The sequence below is a fragment of the Scylla paramamosain genome, chromosome 31, assembly GCF_035594125.1.
Source record: "Scylla paramamosain isolate STU-SP2022 chromosome 31, ASM3559412v1, whole genome shotgun sequence".
NCBI classification, from domain to species: Eukaryota; Metazoa; Arthropoda; class Malacostraca; order Decapoda; family Portunidae; genus Scylla; species Scylla paramamosain.
In genome coordinates, this window is record NC_087181.1 from 9496317 (window position 1) to 9521316 (window position 25000).

The following is a 25000-nucleotide window of genomic DNA, read 5'->3' on the forward strand; positions in this document are numbered from 1 at the left end:
GTAAAAATACATGTTTGTGGCAGAAACAATAATGCTGTTTGTAGCAGCGCACACAAGACTGTGGTGTCAATAATCAGTCTGCATATCTCTCCCTACGTCTGCGTTTTTCAAGCTGCTCGCCTGCTTCCGCGCCCCGCTGCTCACCGCTGTCCTGTAAATGAAGCTGACACTTAATTCATGCTGATTAATTCGGTTCATGTTTAGCAGCTGCACGAATGTGGGATTAACGGGCCCATTCGTTATCACAAATAGCAGAGGCATTAGAAGTGTCCGGAAGAAGGAGCTACACGGGCACGAGCTAATTATGGCGCGACTTGGGATGGAAGGAACTGCGGGAAGGAGGATAAAGAGAGGTGCACTGAAGGAAGTTAAAGAAAAAAGGAAAGAGCGAAGAAAGACGAAAAGATACCATTTATAAACATGAAGGAAGGAAAAGAGGTTACGGATGGAGGAAAAGAAAGAGGCGAAAGTGAGAGCGAGGGAGAAAAAAAAAACTTGAGGTGCAAGGAGGAGGAAAGGTAAATAAAGAAAAACGTAAGACTGAGAGAAAGATACGCGTCCTTCATGTCAGTAGAGAACATGAGAAGAAAATATATTGAACTGAAATGAAAGGTCGAAATTATAAACTAAGGAGGAGAGAGAGAGAGAGAGAGAGAGAGAGAGAGAGAGAGAGAGAGAGAGAGAGAGAGAGAGAGAGAGAGAGAGAGAGAGAGAGAGAGAGAGAAATTGTTATTTCCTTCCCATAATAGGTAAAATAAAGTATGGCCTAATAAGTGATGGTTATACAAATATTTCTTTCTGCCATGAAAAAAAAAAAATGGAACATTGAAAAAAACAGATAATGGATAAATAGAAAAAGAATATTGCATGAGTGAACCTTAAGAGGGAAGACTTGGATGGATGCAGGAAAACACACTGTAAAAAGAGAGAAAAAAAAAAAAACACAAGGAGGACACGAGCTGGAGGAAATACTTGCCTGTGTTGGAGAAAAGAGCGTAAACAAAGAAGAGAAGGAAGAGGAGGAGGAGAAGGAGGAGGAGGAGGAGGGAAAGGTTAATCGTGTGAGGTGCCGAAGTAATTTCCAATGGAGCAAGAATAAGGGACCGCTAGGAGGGGCATGAAATTTAGCGAATAAATAAGGCCAAGGAAGGTTTAGATATCTCCTTTGAGTCAAAACATTGCCTCCTCCTCCTCCTCCTCCTCCTCTTCCTACTATTGTTACTACTACTACTACTACTACTACTACTACTACTACTACTACTACTACTACTACTACTACTACTACTACTACTGCTGCTACTACTACTACTACTACTACTACTACTACTACTACTACTACTACTACTACTACTACTACTTTTACTACGACTACTATTGCTACAAGCTACTGCCACTTATAATCATAAATAATATTCATCTCGTTCAGTTCATCCTCGTGGATCAGTCTGATTGAGTTGTTCATACAGTGGGTAACATTACCTCTTACTGAGCTGTTTGTGTGTGTGTGTGTGTGTGTGTGTGTGTGTGTGTGTATATGTGTTTTATGTAGAAGGGACACTGGCCAAGGGCAACAAAAATTCAATAAAAAGAAAAAAAAAAGCCCACTTAGATGCCAGTCCCAGAAAAGGACCAAAGTGGTAGTCGAAAATTGAAGGATAAGTGGCTTGAAACCTCCCTCTCGAAGGAATTCAAGTCATAAGAAGGTGGAAATACAGAAGCAGGCAGGGAGTTCCAGAGTTTACCAGAGAAAGGGATGAATGATTGAGAATACTGGTTAACTCTTGCATTAGAGAGGTGGACAGAATAGGGATGAGAGAAAGAAGAAAATCTTGTGCAGCGAGGCCGCGGGAGGAGGGGAGGCATGCAGCTTGCAAGACCAGAAGAGCAGTTAGCATGAAAACTGCGGTAGAGGATAGCTAGAGATGCAACATTGCGGCGATGAGAGAGAGGCTGAAGACAGTCAGTTAGAGGAGAGGAGATGATGAGACGAAAAGCTTTTGATTCCACCTTATCTAAAAGACATGTGAAGCATACTCCATACATGGACGGTTAAGGTCCTTGTTCAGAGTTAGCAGTGGGGGAGGGGTGAAAAATACTGGCGGAGACGTCTCAGAACACCTAACGTCATAGAAGCTGTTTTAGCTAGAGATAAGATGTGAAGTTTCCAGTTTAGATTGTAAGTAAAGGACAGATTTAGGATGTTCAGTGTAGAAGAGGGGGGACAATTGAGTGTCATTAAAGGAGAGGGGACAGTTGTCTGGAAGATTGTGTCGAGTTGATAGATGAAGGAATTTAGTTTTTGAGGCATTGAACAATACCAAGTTTACTCTGCCCCAATCAGAAATTTTAGAAAGATCAGAAGTCAGCCGTTCAGTGGCTTCCCTGCGTGAAATGTTTATTTCCTGAAGGGTTGAACGTCTCTGAAAAGGCGTGGAAAAGTGCAAGATGATATCAACGTAGGAGTAGATAGGACAAAAAGTTTGGTTTAGAAGGTCATTGATGAATAATAAGAGTAGAGTGGGTGACAGAACAGAACCCTGAGGAACACCACTGTTAATAGATTTAGGAGAAGAACAGTGACCGTCTACCACAGCAGCAACAGAGCGGTCAGAAAGGAAACTTGAGATGAAGTTACAGAGAGAAGAATAGAAGCCGTAGGAGGGTAGTTTGGAAATCAAAGCTTTGTGCTAGACTCGATCAAAAGCTTTTGATACGTCCAAGGCAACACCATTGTGAGGTGATAGATGTTTAAAAATCTTCCTGTTGAGGAAAGATTAAAAAGCTTTAGATAGGCAGGAAATTAAAACAGTAGGACGATAGTTTGAGGGATTAAAACGGTTACCCTTTTCAGCAAGAAGGAAAGGTAGATGTTAACAGACAAATCTGAAAGAATTTGACTAACCAAGGTGCAAGCACAGAGGCACAGTTTCGGAGAACAAAAGGACGGACGCCATCAGGTCCATAAGCCTTCCGAGGGTTAAGGAAAGCGAGGGCATGGAAAACATCATAGCGAAGAATTTTAGTAGGTATCATGAAGTAGTCAGAGGGTGGAGGAGAGGAAGAAACAAGCCCAGAATCGTCCAAGGTAGAGTTTTTAGTAAAGGCTTGAGCGAAGAGTTCAGCTTTAAAGGTAGATGTGATAGCAGTGGTGTCATCTGGTTGAAATAAAGGATGGAAAAAGGAGAAGCAAAGTTGCTGGAGATATTTTTTGGCTAGATGCCAGAAGTCACTAGGGGAATTAGATCTTGAAAGATTTTGACACCTTCTATTAATGAAGAAGTTTTTGGGTAGTTGGAGAACAGACTTGGCAAAGGTTCCGCGCAGAAATATAAAGTGCATGAGATTCTGGTGATGGAAGGCTTAAGTACCTTTCGTGGGCCACCTAACTATCATGTATAGCACGAGAACAGACTGTGTTAAACCAAGGTTTGGAAGGTTTAGGTAGAGAAAAAGAGTGAGGAATCTACACGTCCATGCCAAACACCTCTTTTATGCGCTCGGCACACAGAGACGGGTCTCTGACACGGAAGCAGTTGTCATTCCAAGGAAAACCAGCAAAATACTTCCTCAGGTCCCACTGATTAGCAGAAGCAAAACGCCAGAGGCACCTCCGCTTAGGAGAATCCTGAGGAGGGATTGGAGCGATAGGACAAGATACAGATACGTGATTGTGATCGGAGGAGCCCAACGGAGAAGACAGGGTGACAGCATAAGCAAAAGGATTAGAGGTTAGGAAAAAGTCAAGAATGTTGGGCGTATCTCCAAAGACGGTTAGAATACGAGTGGGGTGTTGCACCAATTGCTCTAGGTCATGAAGGATAGCAAAGTTGAAGGCTAGTTCACCAGGATGGTCAGTGAAGGGAGACGAAAGCCAAAGCTGGTGGTGAACATTAAAGTCTCCAAGAATGGAGATCTCTGCAGAAGGGAAGAGATTCAGAATGTGCTCCACTTTGGAAGTTAAGTAGTCAAAGAATTTCTTATGGTCAGAGGAGTTAGGTGAAAGGTACATGACATAAATTTAGTTTGAGAGTGACTCTGTAGTCGTAGCCAGATGGTGAAAAACTCTGAAGATTCAAGAGCGTGGGCTTGAGAGCAGGTTTAGTTGTTGTTCACATAAACGCAACATCCAGCTTTGGATTGAAAATGAGGATAGACAATGTAGGAGGGAACAGAAAAGGGGCTACTGTGAGTTGCCTCATACACCTGTATTTCAGTGAGGAAAAGAAGATGAGGTTTAGAACGATGGTGGTGTTCTACAGATCGAAAATTAGATCTAAGACCGCAAATGTTGCAGAAGTTAATCAAGAAAAGGTAGAGGGGGTGTCAAGACACTTAAGGACGATATCAGAAGAGCAGTCCGACCTGGGGACATTTGTGGTCCCCTTCCCAGATGGGGACTCCGGGTCTGGTGCAGGAGTCGCCATGATAATTCTGAATTTTGAGTGAAGGGTGTGTGTGTTATTAAGTGCTTGTAGTTTTGTGTGAAGGAAGAGAGTTGTCTTTAGAGGCCAGGCTGTGACTGTCCCCCTGTGTTGTGAGACTGAAAGGGAAACGTTCAGTGAGGTCACAGCTGGATTTGATGATAAGTTCACAGCATCCTCTGATCCCCTGATCCTGATTTTTTTTTTTTCATATATATATATATATATATATATATATATATATATATATATATATATATATATATATATATATATATATATATATATATATATATATAATTCACTAGATATTTATCTATTCATCTCTCTATCTATCTATCTATCTATCTATCTATCTATCTATCTATCTATCTATCTATCTATCTATATATATATATATATATATATATATATATATATATATATATATATATATATATATATATATATATATATATATATATATATATATATATATGTTTATTTATTTATTTATTTATTTATTTACTTATTTATTTATATAATTATATGTACTGTGAACGCCGATCTTGCATCGGGGCAGCAAAGGCTAATCGGGGAGCGCGTCTTACTTAAGACCTCTCAGCAAGCATAAAAAATGGGCTGGGACAAATTTACTTACTGACACAATAAGTGCATCTCTCCTCCACACTCACGTCATTAGCAACAATGACCAGCATTAATTACCAGCGTCAGTATTTATTGTATGTTTGGTCCCTTCAGCTGCCTTGCTGTAAGAGTTAGAATAGAGTTCAACTGCCTTCGTAGAGAAGCTAGAAGCCGTTGGGTAACGATAAAGGGATGACACCACCGTGTTTGTAAAAAGACAATTACTCACTGCCTCTCTGGACGAATTTTCTTACGAAGTTCTGCAAGTTTCGAGTTTTAAGTCCACATATTTTGCTATATCGACACCATTTAAGCCTGACATGTGAAGATCTATGGCTGAATGATATCACGTGCCTCACACTCATCACTGCAAATACCACAGAATGAAAAGAACAATGCGTGTCACCCTAAAAACAGCGCCGATCACGTGTCACCAAAGATACAATGAACACTGACACTGGTGACCTACGCAATACTGGTGATTGTTGCTATGGGCGTGAGTGAGGAGGAGAGATGCATTTGAGATGGTAGTTAAGTCAATTTGTCCAAGGCCATTTTTTTTTTATGCTTGCAAGGAGGCCTTAATTAAAATGCACTCTCAGAGTTGCCCGTACCGCCACGACGCAAGATCGGCGTTCGCTGACTGTATATATATATATATATAGAGAGAGAGAGAGAGAGAGAGAGAGAGAGAGAGAGAGAGAGAGAGAGAGAGAGAGAGAGAGAGAGAGAGAGAGAGAGAGAGAGAGAGAGAGAGAGAGATCTTTAGTATTCAGAACATATAATACTTTGGTTCTACACTCATTTTAAATATTTTCGTGTCTCTTTAACTGTTTAAATGACGTACATTTAGGTCATGTATTTGTCTTTAACTTTCTTTGTAATACTCTACGCTTTGATGATAGTTCCCTTCTGCTTTTGAAGGAATGGAATGATCGACCCCACCCAATCGGTGCAGGAAGTGAGTGACACCTTTCCAGAGGCACATGCCGCTCCCACGAACTCCTCGATGCGGTCACCGTCGAGGATAGGGGATAATGAGAAGCATGTGGGTATTCTTCAGACACTTAGCGATACCTTGAAAATGTACCAACTTCAGCAGAACTGGAACTGCAGTCACCGAAGTCACCACATCCAAGCGTTGGCCACGCTTCCAGTCTCCCTTTTCTCCTCTACTTTATCCTCAATTTCAAACCAAAAGTGGCTGTTATATCAATGTATGCAATGACGTAACGTGCCAACGTCCTGAAATCTTCAGAATTTTCTACTGTCTGGCTGAAATTTTATTGTCGTTCTCTTTTTTACAGTGTATCTCTCATCTAATTCCTCTAACTAAATACTAAGATACTTTGATTATGTGACGTCTAAAGTAGAGCACATTCTCACCCATTTTCCTCTCGCTGAAATCTGCATCCCTTTAAATTTAGCCAGCTTTAGCTATCATCATGTTACTGGCCAACCTAGTCAACAAACCTTCACCTCTGCTATTCTACATGACCAACATGGAGGAGGCAGTAGACACCTGCCGAAACGATAATTACTCCCAGTGAGGTCTAAAGCACTGTTCAGAGGGTGCTTTGAACTTATCATTAAACCCAGTTGTGACCTCACAGAACGTTTCCCTTTGTTTCTCACAACACAAGGGGGCAGTCACAGCCTGCCCTCTAAAGACAACTCTCTTCCTCCACACAAAACTACAAGCACCTAATAACACACACCCTTCACTCCAAAATTTTTAAGTCATCATGGCGACTCCTACACCAGCCTCGGAGTCCCCATCGGGGGAGGGGACCATAAATGTCCCCAGGTCGGACTGCCTTTCTGTCGACGACCCTAAGTGTCTTGACACCCCCCCTTAACTTTTTCTTCATTAACTTCTGCAACATTCGTGGTCTAAGATCTAATTTTTCAATCTGTAGAACACCACCTCTCCTCTTCTAAACCTCATCTTCTTTTCTTCACTGAAACTCAGGTGTCTGAGGCAACTGACAGTAGCCCTTTTCTGTTCCCTCCTACTTTCTCTATCCTCATTTTCGATCCAAAGCTGGATGCTGCGTTTATGTGCGCAATGACTTAACCTGCTCTCGTGCCCACGCTCTTGAATCTTCCGAGTTTTCCACCATCTGGCTACGACTACAGAGTCACTTTCATACTAAATTTATCTGTGCTGTATACCTCTCTCCTAACTCCTCTGACTATAAGAAATTCTTTGACTACTTAACTTCCAAAGTGGAGCACATTGTGACCCTCTTCCCTTTTGCAGAGATCTCCATTCTTGGAGACTTCAATGTTCACCACCAGCTTTGGCTTTCCTCTCCCTTCACTGACCATCCCGGTGAACTAGCCTACAACTTTGCTATCCTCCATGACCTAGAGCAATTGGTGCAACACCCTACTCGTATTCCTGACCGTCTTGGAGATACGCCCAACATTCTTGACCTTTTCCTGACCTCTAATCCTTCTGCTTATGCTGTCACCCTTTCTTCTCCGTTGGGCTCCTCCGATCACAATCTCATATCTTTATCTTGTCCTATCGCTCCAATCTCTCCTCAGGGTCCCGCTAAGCGAAGGTGCCTCTGGCGTTTTGCCTCTGCTAGTTGGGGGGACCTGAGGAGGTATTTTGCTGATTTTCCTTGGAAAGACTACTGCTTCCGTGTCAGAGAACCGTCTTTCTGTGCTGAGCGCATAACAGAGGTGATAGTGTCTGGCATGGAGGCATACATTCCTCACTCTTTTTCTCATCCTAAACCTTCTAAACCTTGGTTTAACACAGCTTGTTCTCGTGCTATACTTGATAGAGAAGTGGCCCACAAAAGGTACTTAAGTCTTCCATCACCAGAATTTCATGCACTTTATATTTCTGCCCGGAACCATGCCAAGTATGTTCTCCAACTAGCCAAAATCTCCTTCATTAACAGAAAATGTCAAAACCTTTCAAGATCTAACTCCCCTCGTGACTTCTGGCATCTGGCCAAAAATATCTCCAATAACTTTGCTTCTTCTTCTTCTTTCCCTCCTCTATTTCAACCAGATGGCACCACTGCTATCACATCTATTTCTAAAGCTGAACTGTTCGCTCAAACCTTTGCTAAAAACTCTACCTTGGACGATTCTGGCCTTGTTCCTCCCTCTCCTCCACCCTCTGACTTCTTCATGCCACCTATTAAAATTCTTCGCAATGATGTTTTCTATGCCCTCGCTGGCCTAAACCCTCGGAAGACTTATGGACCTGATGGGGTCCCTCCTATTGTTCTCCGAAACTGTGCCTCCGTGCTTGAACTTTGCCTAGTCAAACTCTTTCAGCTCTGTCTGTCAACATATACCTTTCCTTCTTGCTGGAAGCTTGCCTACATTCAACCTGTTCCTAAAAAGGGTGACCGTTCTAATCCCTCAAACTACCGTCCTATTGCTTTAATTTCCTGCCTATCTAAAGTTTTTTAATCTATCCTCAACAGGAAGATTCTTAAATATGTATCACTTCACAACCTTCTATCTGATCACCAGTATGGGCTCCGTCAAGGCCGCTCTACTGGTGATCTTCTGGCTTTCCTTACTGGGTCTTGGTCATCCTCTTTTAGAGATTTTGGGGAAACTTTTCCTGTTGCCTTGGACATATCAAAAGCTTTTGATAGAGTCTGGCAAAAAGCTTTCATTTCCAAACTACCCTCCTACGGTTTCTATCCTTCTCTCTGTAACTTCATCTCAAGTTTCCTTTCTGACCGTTCTATTGCTGCTGTGGTAGACAGTCATTGTTCTTCTCCTAAATCTATTAACAGTGGTGTTCCTCAGGGTTCTGTCCTGTCACCCACTCTCTTCTTATTATTCATTAGTGATCTTCGAAACCTACGTTGATGATACCACCCTGCATTTTTCCACGTCTTTTCATAAACGTCCAACTATTCAGGAGGTAAACATTTCACGAAGGGAAGCCACAGAACGCTTGACTTCTGATCTTTGTAAAAATTTCTGATTGGGGCAGAGCAAACTTGGTATTGTTCAGTGCCTCAAAAACTCAATTCCTCCATCTATCAACTCGACACAACCTTCCAGACAACTATCCCCTCTTCTTCAATGACACTCATCTGTCCCCCTCTTCTACACTGAACATCCTCGATATGTCCTTTACTTATAATCTGAACTGGAAACTTCACATCTCATCTCTAGCTAAAACAGCTTCTAAGAAGTTGGGCGTTCTGAGACGTCTCCGCCAGTTTTTCTCACCCCCCCCAGCTACTAACTCTGTACAAGGGCCTTATCCGTTCATGTATGGAGTATGCTTCACATGTCTTGGGGGGTTCCACTCATACTGCTCTTCTAGACAGGGTGGAATCAAAAGCTTTTCGTCTCATCAACTCCTCTCCTCTAACTGACTGTCTTCAGACTCTCTCTCACCGCCGCAATGTTGCATATCTAGCTCTCTTCTACCGCTATTTTCATGCTAACTGCTCTTCTGATCTTGCTAACTGCATGCCTCCCCTCCTCCCGCGGCCTCGCTGCACAAGACTTTCTTCTTTCTCTCACCCCTATTCTATCCACCTCTCTAACGCAAGAGTTAACCAGTATTCTCAATCATTTATCCCTTTTTCTGGTAAACTCTGGAACTCCCTGTCCGCTTCTGTATTTCCACCTGCCTATGACTTGAATTCCTTCAAGAGGGAGGTTTCAAGACACTTATTCATCAATTTTTGACCACTGCTTTGACCCTTTTATGGGACTGGCATTTCAGTGGGCATATTTTTTTTATTGGATTTGTGTTGCCCTTGGCCAGTGTCCTTCCTACATAAAAAAAAAAAAAGTTAGTGCAGCACCTGACCGACTTGTGGATGCACCCAAAATTCTCAATCATTTTTTCAACCTTTAATGCTTCAAGTTATTATGTCAAACTACTCTCTCCTTAGTATTCTTCCGATCACAATCTTACTTCTGCACAGTACATAAGACCATAAGAAATAAGAATATAAGAAATAAGTACATAAGACCATAAGAAATAAGGAGATCGCAAAAGACCAGTTGGCCAGCAGAAGGAAACTCCCGTCTTATCGCTCCAGTACCGTCTTTGTGACCACCAAAGAATACTGTGTGTATTTCTCGCACTACATGTTTGCTAAGAAGCACCTGAGAAGATATTCCTATTTTCCCTAAATTTCCCTCAATGCTAGATCCACCTCTTTGCAAATCACACTACAGAGGTGATTGTCTCTTGCACTGAGACATTCCACATACTTATTCTAATCCTAAATTTTGTCAACCTTATTCCAACTCAACTTGTTTTCTTATAGGACAAAGAGACGGCCAGAAAATGGTACCTCAGCTTTTCATCTGAAACTCACATTTCTAACCGATATCATTCTAAATGTGTCCTCGAGCTTGTCAAACCCCTTTCATCCATAAATTGCATTAAAATATAGCCAGATAGCCTCCTCATTGTGACTCATGCTAAAAATTCAAACAGTATCTCAGTAGACACCTGCCGAAACGATAATTACTCACAGTGAGGACTGAAGCACTGAATCAGGGGACGCTATGATACTTATTACACACACCATCACTCAAAATTCAAGATTAAATATGGCGAATCCTATACCAGCCTCGGAATCCCCGTCTGGCGAGGGAACCACAAATATCACCAGGTCGGACTGCTCTTCTGGTATCGACCCTAAGTGTTTTGATAACCCTCTCCACTTTTTCTTCATTAACTTCTGCAAAATTTGCGGCGTTAGTTCTAATTTTCAGTCTCTAGAAGACCACCTCGCCTCTACTAAATCTCATCTTCTTTTTCTCACCGAAACACAGATGTCTGAGGCAACTGACAGTAACCCCTTTTCTGTTCCCTCCTACTTTCTTTATCCTCATTTTCAATCCAAAGATGGATTTTCTGTCTATGTGCGCAACGATTTAACCTGCTTACATGCCCACGCTCTTGAAACTTCCGAATTTTCCACATACTCTGGTGACAGCTACAGAGTCACTCTCGAACTAAATTTATCTGTGCTGTATACCTCTCACCTAACTCCTCTGAATATAAGAAATTCTTTGACTACTTAATTTCCAGAGTGGAGTACATTCTAATTCTCTTTGCTTTTGCAGAGATCTCCAATGTTCACCACCAACTTTGGCTTTCCTCTCCCTTCACTGACATTTTGGTGAACTAGCCTTCAACTTTGCTATCCTCCATGACCTAGAGAAATTGGTGCAACAACCAGTTCATCTTCCTGTCCATCTTGAAAATACGCCTAACATTCTTGGCCTTTTCATCACCACTAATCTTTCTGCTTATGCTATCTCCTATCTTCTCATTTGGGCTCCTCCAATCACAACCTCATATTTATATCTTGTCCTATCTTTCCAGTCCCTCCTCAGTATCCCCTAAAGCGTTGGTGCCTCTGGCGTTTTGCTTTTGCTAATCAGGGGGACCTGATGAGGTATTATTCTAATTTTCCTTGGAATGACTAGTACTTCCGTGTCAGAGACCCATCTTTGTGTGCTGAACGCATAACAGAGGTGACAGTGTCTGGCATGGAGGCGTACATTCCTCACTCTTTTTCTCGCCATAAACCTTCCAAACTTTAGTTTAACACAGCCTTTTCTCGTGCAATACATGATAGAGAGGTGGCCCACAAAAATTACTTGAGCTTTCCATCGCCTGAATTACATGCACTTTTTATTTCTGTCCAGAATCATGCCAAGTTTGTTCTCCAACTAGCCAAAAATCCCTTTATTTATAGAGTGTCAAAATCTTTCAAGATTTAACTCCCCTCGCGAGTTCTGGAGCCTATCCTTTGCTTCTTCATCTTTCTTCCTTTATTTCAACCTATGGCACCACTGCCATCTCATTTATTTCTAAAGATGAACTCTTTACTCAAACCTTTATTAAAACTCCACCTTGGATGAATGTTCCTCTGTCTCCTTCAACCTCTGACTAGGTCATGCTAACCATTAAGATACTTCTCAGTGATGTTTTCCAGTCCCCTCGCTGGCCTAAACACTCGGAAGGTTTATGGACCTGATTGGGTCCCTCCTATTGTTCTCCAAAACTGTGCCACTGTGCCTAGTCAAACTCTTTCGACTCTGTCTATCAACATCTATCTTTCCTTCCTGCTGCAATTTTGTCTACATTCAGGCTGTTTCTAAAAAGGGTGACCGTACTAATCTATCAAACTCCCGTCATATTGCTTTAATTTCCTACCTCTCTAAAGTTTTTGAATCTATCCTCACCAGGAAGATTCTCAAACATCTATCACTTCACAACTTTCTATCTAAACGTCAGTATGGTTTCCGTCGAGGTTGTTCTGCTACTGATCTGGCTTTCCTTACTGAGTCTTGATCATCCTCTTTTAGAGATCTACTAGCAATTGTGTTCCTCAGAGTTCTGTCCTGTCACCCACTCTTCCTATTATTCATCTATGATCTTCCATACCAAACTTTTTGTCCTATCCAATCCTACGCTGATGATACTACCCTTAACTTTTCCACCTTTTTTTTATAGATGTCCAACCCTTCAGGAAGTAAAGAGTTCACGCAGGGAAGCCACAGAACGCCTGACTTCATCCATCACTCCTCCATTTTTCAACTCGACACAACCTTCCCGAAAACTATCCCTTTAACTGGCCCCCTCTTCTACATTGAACACCCTTGATCTATTCTTTACTTATAATCTAAACTGAAAACTTCACATCTTATCTCTAGCTAAAACAGCTTCTACCAAGTTAGGTGTTCTGAGTCGTCTCTGCCAGTTTTTCTCACCCCCCAGGTGCTAACTCTGTACAGGCGTCCATGTATGTAGTATGCTTCACACGTATAGGGGTTCCACACACAACGCTATTTTAGACAGGATAGAATCAAAAACTTTTCGTCTTATCAACTCCTCTCCTCTAACTGACTGTCTTCAGCCTCTTTTTCATCGCAGCAATGTTGCATCTCTAGTATCTTTTATCGCTATTCATGCTATCTGCTCTTCTGATCTTGCTAACTGTATTCCTCCGTTCCCCCCGCAGCATCCCTGCACAAGATATTTTCTTTTTTTCTCTCATCCTTATTCTGTCCATCTTTCTAATGCAAGAGTTAACCAGTACTTTCAATCATTCATCCCTTTCTCTGATAATCTCTGGAACTCCTTGCTTGTTTCTGTATTTCCTTCTTCCTATGATTTTAAATCTTTCAAGAGGGAGGTTTTAAGAAGACAATTATCCTTCAATTTTTTTTTATTTTTGGCATAACTTTTGGGACTGGTATCTAAATGGGATTTTTTTTTTTTTTTTTTGGTCAGTGACCCTTTTACATAAAAAAATATATATATATTTCTAAACCTGTACTGTTCTCTCAGTTTTTTTTTTCCTGACTGTACTCTTCCTGCTTCATTTCCACCCCTTGATATGTTATGCTTGATGCCGAGATTCTTCGAAACGATGCTTTATATGCCCTCTCTTGCCTTGATCTTCGAAAGGATTATGACTTTGGTGAAGCCTGTCTATCGTTATTCGTAACTATAGACGTGGTCAAATTATTTTGTCTCCCTTCATCCACATAAAAAAGTCCCTCCAGTTACAAGTTTGCCTACATTAACTTACACAACCATTCAAGCTACCAGTCTATAGCTCGGATTTCTTGTCTTCTTAAAGTTTATGAGTTAATCCTCAATAAGAAACATTGTTCGCTCACAACCTTCTCTGTGATCATCATCAATATGGATTCCATATTGGTGATCCTTTAGCTTTCTTTACTAACTCATGGTCATCCTTTCAGGAACATTTGTGAAACTTTTGCTGTTGCCTTAGGTATATAAAACGATTTTGGTAAAGTCTGACATGCACATAGTTTCACATAGTTTCCATGCACCTCTCTGCACCTTTACCTCAAGTTTTCTTTCTGGCCATTCAATCACTTGAGTAGAAGGCCTGTTTTTTTTTTTTTTTTTTTTCTTTTAAGCCTGTTAATAATGGTATTCTGCTGACCTTTGTCGCAACATCCATTTTCTTCCTGTTGTTTGTAAATTATCTCAAACTTTGTATCCTATCCAATCATAGGCTGCTGATTCCACCTACAGTTCTCATTTGCCAGACGGCCAAATCAGCAAGAATTCCAGAGATCACACCGAGAAGCCACAGAAGCACTAACTTCGGATCTTTTTAAAATTATCCTACGGAGCAGACAAACCTTGTGTTGTCCATTGCTTTATAAACCCAATTCTTTAATTTATTCCATCAACACAACTTTTTCGGCAACTATTCTCTCTTCCTCCATGACATAGCTATGCCACTTCTCTACCTTGAACGTAATTGGACAGTCCGGCTCATAAAAAAAATAAATAAATAAATAAATAAACAAAATAAGTAAATAAAATAAATTAATTAATTAATTAATTAAATAAATAAATGTAAATTATGTATCTCTTGCCTTACAAAAATACGTAGCTTCCATGAAATGTCGTGTATCGTGTCCACCAATAGTTCTCTCTCTCTCTCTCTCTCTCTCTCTCTCTCTCTCTCTCTCTCTCTCTCTCTCTCTCTCTCTCTCTCTCTCTCTCTCTCTCTCTCTCTCTCTCTCTCTCTCTCCTTACAGCTGCTGACGCTATACAAGGACATTATCTGTCCTTGAATTTCTCACTCACTACCGTTATGTTGCATTTCTTACTATCTTTTACCACTATTTGCATGGTTGGTGCTCTTCTAAACCAGCTACCTGAATGTTTATCTTCCTCCTGCGGCCTCGCTGTACATGACTACTCGTGTATGTAACCTGTTTTGGCCACTGCACGAACTAGAGTTAAGCAACATCTTTGCTCTTTCATTCCTTTCACAGGGGAAATCTGGGATTCTCTTCCTGTTTTTTTTGTTTTTCTTGTTTGAATTGTTCAAAAAATGGTTCCATGACACACTAGAAAATAAACTGGCCAGCTTTTATTTTTTTAGTTTACTTTTGAGAGCGGCATAATGCAGGCTTTCTTTATTTTCTTTGTTTTGTTTTGTTTTGTTTTGTTTTTGTTTTTTTGCAAATATTTGTATCCTTCCTCTTATGATATTTTAACGCGCAAAAAAATCAATAAATTCCAGTTGTAAGCTGAAGCGTGTCCCTCATGAAAAGTCGTGTCGTCTTGGCTTATCATTCATTGTACACATGTAAATGACAGGAAGGTTGGCATTGACATACTGCAGTTTGTTGAACGTTTTGGCGAGTATTGAGTCCTGAGTATTGATGCACGTGCTGCCGTTCGATGCCCTTGACCATAAATAGCCAAGAATGAAACCGATATATTAATTCACAAATAAAAGTTTGTATTGTATGAAAAAGAAAATATTTTACATCCTTCCATGATTTAACTATTGGGTGGAGATATTCTGTGAGAGATTGCTTTACTTTGGCTATGAAAAAGAAGGAATGCAATTGTCCACGCTATCTTCCACTATTATATAGTTATTAAGTTACATATAATGTGTGTGTGTGTGTGTGTGTGTGTGTGTGTGTGTGTGTGTGTGTGTGTGTGTGTGTGTGTGTGTGTGTGTGTGTGTGTGTGTGTCTGTGTGTGTGTCTGTCTATCTGTCTATCTATCTATCTATCTATCTATCTATCTATCTATCTATCTATATATATATATATATATATATATATATATATATATATATATATATATATATATATATATATATATATATATATATATATATATATATATATATATATATATATATATAGATAGATAGATAGATAGATAGATAGATAGATAGATAGATAGATAGATAGATAGATAGATAGATAGATAGATCTATCTATCTATCTATCTATCTATCTATCTATATCTATCTATATATACATATATATATATATATATATATATATATATATATATATATATATATATATATATATATATATATATATATATATATATATATATATATATATATATATATATATATATATATATATATATATATATATATATATATATATATATATATATATATATATATATATATATATATATATATATATATATATATATATATATATATATACACATATATAGATAGATAGATAGATAGAAAGATAGATAGTTAAATATGTAATATTAGTTGTGTTTCCATTCATAATGCCCTGATCTAAGGAGCGTAGTACATCTAGACTATTGATACCTGTTACTTCTCAAGACATCGGTGATCACCTACACACGTTCCGTCAAGACTGAAGGAATGAAGCAGCAAGACGACTCCAGATCTAAGCTAACCATCTCATTTGCAGTTTAATTCTTTTGATATTTAGCTATTGATTGATTAATTAATCAATTCATTTATTCATTAATTCCTTTGTTTATTTACTTTACTTTTTTGGAGTGTCAGTTTGATAGGCTTATTTCTTCCTTTTCTTCTCCCTTGACCTTCTAAAGGAGATTCATTTGTTAATATATATTTGTGATAAGATTGCTTTTTTTTTGTTTTAAAATTGTTTTAAAATACTGCTTATTTTGTTTGTTGCAATGAAGCAGTTCTTATCTTGATAAAGTGACGGCACCAGGCACAGTAAAATTTCATGCATCTTTGGGCCTTGAGAAAACATGAAACAACAAAAAAATTAAGTTAATTACTGTTTGAAACAGTATACAGTAAAGGGAACAGTAACTTTTCATATGTCATCCAAAATTCTTGTTTATTTTCTTATTTTTTACTGTTTAATTTCATTGTAATTATATTTCTATTCTTTCATATTACCTATAATGTGGAGGCTTATCAAAATATTCTTGGCTTCTTGTTTTTTCGGCCTTCCCGTCTCCTTAAATGTGTAACAAATCATATTTTATTTCCTAGACTCTTATTTTCTAAAATATTCCCTTTTCTTCTCTTTTTTTTTTTTTTTTTATTAGGTGACTATTGCTATCTTTCTCATTCATCTTTCTTTAACAATGAAGTTTTACCATCTCAGTGTTCACTCCCTCGATTTTGTTACAGTCTTCTCTCATCCCTATGTTTCCATGCCCACTGGAAGCCTGCATCGAGACACTGAGAGGCGATGTTCCTTTCATTGCTCCTAAAGGTCCTGCTGACAAGGATGGTGGTGGTAGTTGTGGTGGCGGTGAGGGTGGTGGTGGTGGTGATGGACGTGGCAGCAATGGAAGAATCATATTCCGGTGAAACACTTTTTACACACCCATATGCGTCTCTTAGTGGGGTGACAGGCTCGACATCCTCACTAAGCGATCCTTACAGCAACACCCTGACCCCCTGACTGGCAGTGAACTCTACTAATATTAGGACAACTGCTGGAGTTACTGTTGGCTCAGTGATCATCCCCGTGACTATCTCCCGTGAGTCATTGACACACCCTGACTCACTCATCGATCCCTTACCTTCCTTGATTCTGACACGCCCTGTTAATCTATGTTTAACTCTTTTGACCTACCTTGAACTTTTATTTATGTAAGAGGAGTACTGGCCAAGAGCTACAAAAAATTATTTGAAAAGGCTTACTGAGGTGCCGGTTCTTAAGGAAAAAAAAAAGGCTTAGAATTAGAGAATTGTCTAGAAACCTCCCTCTTGGAAAAAAAAAAAAAAGTTATAGGGAGAAATATAGAAGCATGCATGGAGCTCCAGAGTTTACCAGTGAATGGGATGAAAGATCGTGAATACTGGTTAGTTCTTAATAAATGGGCGTAGACAGAATAGGGGTGAGAGACAGTAGAAAGTTTTGCGGCACTTGTTTTCGTTTTTTCCCTAAACCTCATTCACCTTCAGAAAACGCTATAGTGTTCGCGATCTCGCTAAGCTCCCTTCCTTCACTGACATTCCGGTTACAAAGTGGTTTTCCGATATCTTCCTGTAATGAGAGGACCAAGAGGAAATTAGGTCGTTACTAAGGCAACTAAGGAAATTAGTAATTGGCGGTACAAGCACCAATTGGAAACAAGCTTACACCAATTATACGTCACTTGATATTTGATTAGAGCTGTGATGAGGGGGCGGGGCAGGGGAGGGAGGAAGATGAGCGAGCAGAGGGTAGAGGAGAAACGGAAGAGCAGAACGAGGACGAACAAGATTAAACGAACACACTCGCTGTCCTTGACCTCATTGTCATAATTACTTGGGTGCGAACTCATTAATGTCGATGTTTAATTAGCGCCAGATTTCGGCAACGTGGCTAAATGAAATTCCCTAGACGAGATGAGGAAAAATGTCACTGGATGGGAGATCAATACAGGTTTGGTTATGCTCATGAATTCTGGGTAAATTCCTCGAGGACTCCACTTCTTGGTCATATGAAGTTGATATCCACTCTTAAACTCGCTTTTCTCCGTGTAGTTAATTGAATATATAGAATTTTATTTTATTTTTCTTCTTTTTTTTTTTTTTTGTTTGCGATTATATACTTAGAAGGTTTATTTATGGTTTATACGATTTATCTTCCCTCCCCTAATCCCAATTATCCTCAGTTTTGCCGGTCAACATTTCATTTACCCTCCTTCACCAGCTCTCAGTAATACCTTCTCCCACTGACTTCCATCTCACCCCCGTCCTCTTCCACTCATCCTTCGGCTCCGTTTTAATCCACTCTGGGATTCGCTTTTTCCCTCCCTCCTTTATTTGGCCCAGTGCAGCCTCGTCCGACCAAACCCTCTCTCTCCATCAGCTCGCAAACTACACTCCATTCTGCCCTGCCCCAACCTGCCCTGTCCAGTTTTCTCTCCGTTCCTTCACTATAAATGCCGAAGTGTCTCTCCCTACAGTCCCGCCGGGCTAAAACACATCAGTATTGACACATTCGTTGAAATACCGGAATTTCTTATTTTCCTTCCTCTATTCTGATTCCACTTTTCTCCTTTCCTTCCTGTCATCCCTCCCATTCTCTCTCTCTCTCTCTCTCTCTCTCTCTCTCTCTCTCTCTCTCTCTCTCTCTCTCTCTCTCTCTCTCTCTCTTCATATTTTCCTCTATTCCCTGCGTCTTATCGTACCCACCTCTCTCCTTTATTCACATTTTAGAGATTTCTTTCTCCTCCTCCTTTCATATTTCATTTTTTTCCACGTATGAAGAAGCCAATCCCCGCCACGTGCTGCTCTTAATCTCCATTTCTCTCCTCTTTACTCTTATCCCTTTCCTCTCCGTTTTATTCTTCTCTCATTCTTTCAGACTTCCACTACAATAATCGTGTCTCCACACCCTCCACATTCTGTTCTCTTCCACGCTTTCTCCTTACTGTTTATCCTTCTCTCACTTTATTCCAGCCACTCTCTCGCCTTTCCTCCGCCACCTCCCCTTCCATTCCGCCCTGAGAGACCCATGTGCTCCGCTTGGTCCCTAATACACTCGGCCACTCCATCCACATGCTAATTGAACACAATCTCTCCGCAACGAACTTGTCAGCCGAGTGAGCAGGTCTTCATAGAATTAATTGTTGTTCTGGAATTTGGGTCACGAATTAGATTTGCGTGGGTGGGTGGTGTGGATGTACTTACAGTGACCAGGACAGCGGCGTGTGTTGCCTCCGAGCGCGTTAACCTAAGCTGATGAGGGGAAGGCGGAAGGGGAGAGGTTTTGTATTTTGTTGGTTATGTAGTTGTTTCAAAGGTGATTTGACCATGAACTTATTAATATATGTAATTATTTGTCTATTTTTTTTTTATTTTACATTATTAAGTGACGATTACCGTCTGTGTGAGTGCCCTTGGAAAATTCAGTTCAAATGTGTGTGTGTGTGTGTGTGTGTGTGTGTGTGTGTGTGTGTTACTCTTCATCAAAGGGAATCTAAAATATCTTTACACGCGGGTCTCTCCGTCACCGCTTCCCGCCTGACGGAGGAGACGAGGCAGGAGGCACAGCAGTGACTTCACGGCCGCGGCTTGTCAGCGTTGGCCGGAATGTATTAACTAGCTTAATGTTATTGGCCAGACACTAACGAGGCATAAAACAATTTTAGTGCCGACATTACCGAGCCATTAGGGCCCATTACGACCCCTCATTACATCACATCCTGCTGCCGCCCAGTCCCCATCCCGCCCCAGTGGCTTGACGCTCCCATTCCCCCCCCCCCAGACCATCACACCCCATAACCCCGCCATCCATCATGATCGCTCTCTCACCCCATTCATCATCACTATTACTATTGTTATTACCATTATTATCACAATACCTCTCCTCCTCTTCTTCCCAACAAGCAGTGCCATAGTATGTGACTGTTGTTTCCCCTATAGAAAATAATGATGTTTGCAGCGAGTACTTCATGCATCACACGCGGCCTACGCAGCGCAAATGTCATTAAATCAATGCTGTGTCTCGAGCTAAGAATTGGTTCTCCTTCACACGCGTACTCTTTCGCTGTTTCGAGGCTTTTCTTTTGTGACTCATTGGACTGTTGGTGGTTCAACCAAACTAACGTTGCTACTAAATTATGAAGGTGCAAAATCGAGATGCAACAAGACACCACAGTAAGAAATGGTCATGAATTGTGTAAACTACCTGTGAAGATCAATATTGTTGCTTCATTGTACTTTTCATAGAACCCAAATCTTCATTCATGTTTCGAAAACGATGTGCTGGACACATTCACGCTTCCCTTGAGATTGATGCTTCTGTTGCTCCACCATTCCTGCTCTACCAGGAGCACTTGGCTGACATTACTTTTTACTTGCTCTTATTTCTTTCTTTATATGTTTATCTTTTTACTTATTTATTTTCTTTTTTTTTTTTTTCTTTTACTTGGCGATCACAGGTATTCGTGCAACAAGCTTTCCTTCCCCACATCAGCCCCACCCAGTCGGCAGCTTAGGGCTTTCTCTTTCTTTACCCACTCCACCACATTCACATCCACTGTTAAGTTTAATGCTAGCCTAACAGTTTCGAGTTCTTCCATATCATTACATTCATCTGGTTACCTTCCTGACGCGCAAAATTCAAATCAGCTTTATTCTCTTTTCCCGACAACCATAAACAACGCCCAGCGGCCATCTTGTTTTTATTCGTGGTAATATATTTGTGTGTCATTTATATATGACGTTTCACTCTTCGCCAATAATTGTGTTTCTCGATGGATTCATTCCGCGAGCAAATTCATCACAAGCGGTGTGTTGCTAATATGGATTCTGCCTTGGTAATCTTAATACAAATTATACACCATAATTCCATCCGCAAGTCAAGTTGTCTAAATGTACCTTCATGTGCACCAACAGCTGCTTCCAGGCATTTCAGTGTTTTATGTAATGGATTCGTGGCTTTAAGTCTTTATCATCTAATGAGACTCAAGTCTTTAACACTGACCAACATATTTTTTTTTATTTTATTATTTTATTATTTTTTTATTTATTTATTTTTTTTTTTGAGGAGTATTATGGCGATAACTCGTCTCTTTTTATCTCAATGTTTTTTGTTTTTTTTTTCCGACATATGCGTCGTGTATTTAGCCACAAAAATATGTTCAATGTTTTTTTTTTTCTTCTTACATATCAGCTAATGTGTTTCTATTATTCTTTCCCTTGTACATATCCTGTTTTTTTTTTCTTCTTCTCTTAACTGTACGTTTACTTTTGTTTGTTTTCCTTCCTTATAAATCACCGAATTTATCTTACTTCTTCTTTTCCTTGATTTTTTTTTATTTATTTATTTTTTTATTATTATTATAATGGTGAATTGGCGGAATCGTAAAAACATTTAGGCACGTCGCCCAGGATTCATCCCGTGATAAGACACCCGAGAAAAAAATCCACACCACCAATTAGGACATCATGATTAGTAAGGCTCCAGTGATGTTTGTCCGGCCTTGATTGTCTTGACACCACAACACTCATGTTGACCTTCATCTTTCCTCTCCCCCTACCCGAGCCATCTCACCTGGGCGCTGACAGACGACAAAACGTATCCCCGGTGGACTCTTGTACCCCGGTCCCCCTCCCTTGCTGATAAGCCCACAGTGTTGTCGCGGGTGGTTTTTCCCTCCTGTGGAACGGAAGTGGAAGGGAGGGAGGCGAGGGTCGCTACTCCCCTGAGCGTCATCACCACGCCCTCACACGCTGTCAAGCTAAAACTTTTTAATTTCTCTCCACTAAGTCTCAACATTTCAAACTATCATAAAACTGTCTGCCTCCCTACAATTGTCAGGCGAGAAACTTTCTTCGAATGTCTTTCTCTGAATATTTTAGTGTATTTGTGACAACTGAGTGTATATATATATATATATATATATATATATATATATATATATATATATATATATATATATATATATATATATATATATATATATATATATATATATATATATATATATATATGTATATATATACATATATATATATATATATATATATATATATATATATATATATATATATATATATATATATATATATATATATATATATATATATATATATATATATATATATATATATATATATATATATATATATATATATATATATATATATATATATATATATATATATATATATATTTATATATATATATATATATATATATATATATATATATATATATATATATATATATATATATATATATATACACACACACACCCACACACACACACACACACACACACACACACACGTACACACATACACGGCGCTAGTTGAGTGCTATCTGATAGGCTTTGAGCCTCATTCGAACAGTAGTTAATCAAATTAAATCAAGTTTACGTAATATTCTAGTTCCTTTTTTTTCTTTTCATCCCAACGCTTTTTACTTTCTTTTTTAGCAAGTTCTTTGGTTGGACATTCTTGATAGGTGTAATGAAAATGGAGAAAATCGAGTATTGGTATGTAATCAAGTCTCTTAGATTGAAAGGCATGACCATATCTGTGACCCATGACGGTGTGGTGAGTTCACCAAGGGAGGATGCACCTTCATATGCCTCTGTTAAGTGTTTGATCGAAGAAATTTAGTGTGGCGTATGTGGGAAAACCTCGAAAACTGTCTAGGGTCAGGGAAATCATCGTGCGCCAGAAAGGTTGACCTTGTCCTGAGAATGTTTATGGGGATCAGGACTGTCATCTCAAGCAGCAGGCAGATTAGACATGTCACGTGAGCCAACAGACAACATTCTGAAGAACGAGCTTTAGCTTGACGTAAAGTGTGCTTGCTGGTACCACATCCCCTGCCTGACCTAGGAACAGAAGGGAAGAGACCTTTCAGGCTTCAGCCGGAAAGGTCATGGCACCCGATTTCTTGGATGCCCGAAGTGTGTTGGTGTTGGGTCATCTTCAAAATGGCCACACCATCACTGGACTGTGGTTCGCCGCTCTGCTGACACAAATCAACGATGACATCATGATTAGAGGTCAAGAGGGGTGATCACAATATTTTTTTTTTTTCCATCAGAACAGTGCTCCAGCCCACACCTCGTGTGACGGTGGCACTACTGCCTCCACCTCTTCTGGCGCCCGCCTTACTCACCGGGCCTCACACTCTGTGGCCCCCAATCTGTTCCTGAACAGGATAAGACTGAACACCGATAAGTGCCTACTGCCTCCTCCACAGGAGGAGGAAGTAGCCACCTGCCGAAACAATAATTACTCCCAGTGAGGTCTAAAACACTCGATCAGAAGGTGCTGTGAACCCTTCATTAAACCCAGCTGTGATCTCACTGAACATTTCCTTTTCTGTCTCACAATACAAGGGCAGTCACAGCCTTCCCTCTAAACACAACTCTCTTCCTTCACACAAAACTACAAGGACATAAATACACACACACACACCCTTCACTCAAAATTCAAAATTATCATTGCGACTCCTACACCAGCCTCGGAGTTTCCATCTGGGGAGGGGATCACAAATCTCCCCAGGCTGGACTACTCTTCTGGTATCGACCCTAAGTGTCTTCACACCCTCCTCAACTTTTTCTTCATTAACTTAAGCAAAATTCGCGGTCTTAGCTCTAATTTTCAATCAGTAGAACACCATCTCTCCTTTACTAAACCTCATCTTCTTTTCCTCACTAAAACACAGGTGTCTGAGGCAAATGACAGTAGCCCCTTTTTTGTTCCTTCTTACTTTCTCTATCTTCATTTTTAATCTTAAGTTGGATGTTGTGTTTATGTGCGCAACGACTTAACCTGCTCTCGTACCCACGCTCTTGAATCTTCTGTGTTTTCCACCATCTAGCTTCGACTACAGAGTCACTCTCAAACTAAATTTATCTGTGCTGTATACCTCTCACCTTACTAATCTAACTATAAGAAATTCTTTGACTACTTAACGTTCAAAGTGGAGCACATTCCGACTCTCTTCCCTTTTGCAGAGATCTCCATTCTTAAAGACTTCAGTGTTCACCACCAGCTTTGGCTTTCCTTTCCCTTCACTGACCATCCTGATGAACTAGTCTTCAGCTTTGCTATCCTCCACGACCTAGAACAATTGGTGCAACACCCTAGTCGTATCCCTGATCGTCTTGGAGATACACCCAACATTCTTGATCTTTTCCTAACCTCTAATCCTTCTGCCAACACAGATACTCTCTCTTTTCCATTGGACTCCTCCGATCACAGTCTCATATCTGTATCTTGTCCTATCGCTCCAATTCCTCCTCAGGATCCCCCTAAGCGGAGGTGCCTCTGGCGTTTTGCCTCTGCTACTTGGGAGGACCTGAGGAGGTATATTGCTGATTTTCCTTGGAATGACTACTGCTTCTGTGTCAAAGACCCATCTCTGTGTGCCGAGTGCATAACAGAGGTGATAGTGTCTGGCATGGAGGCGTACATTCCTCACTCTTTTTCTCGACCTAAACCTTCCAAACCCTGGATTAAAATTGACTGTTCTCGTGCTATACTCGTATATGATAGAGAGGTGGCCCATGAAAGGTACTTGAGCCTTCCATTACCAGAATCTCATGCGCCTTATACTTCTGCCCGGAACCATGCCAAGTCTGTTCTCCAACTAACCAAAAACTCCTTTATTAATAGAAAGTGTCAAAATCTTTCAAAACCTAACTCCCCTAATGACCTCCGGCATCTGGCCAA

At 40.2% G+C, this 25000-nt stretch overlaps 1 long non-coding RNA gene across 4 annotated transcripts in view; it reads left to right on the top strand.

Annotated features, from left to right (window-relative positions):
• The window catches only part of LOC135116441 (uncharacterized), a 46907-nt gene that overhangs the window by 17129 nt on the left and 4778 nt on the right, over positions 1-25000 (top strand). For 3 of the 4 annotated variants that reach the window (XR_010276337.1, XR_010276335.1, XR_010276338.1), the window contains exon 4: positions 5973-15310. This is a non-coding gene — a long non-coding RNA (uncharacterized LOC135116441). Of the gene's footprint in view, positions 1-5972; positions 15311-25000 lie in introns of those variants that run through there. The other variant, XR_010276336.1, reaches the window with a different exon arrangement.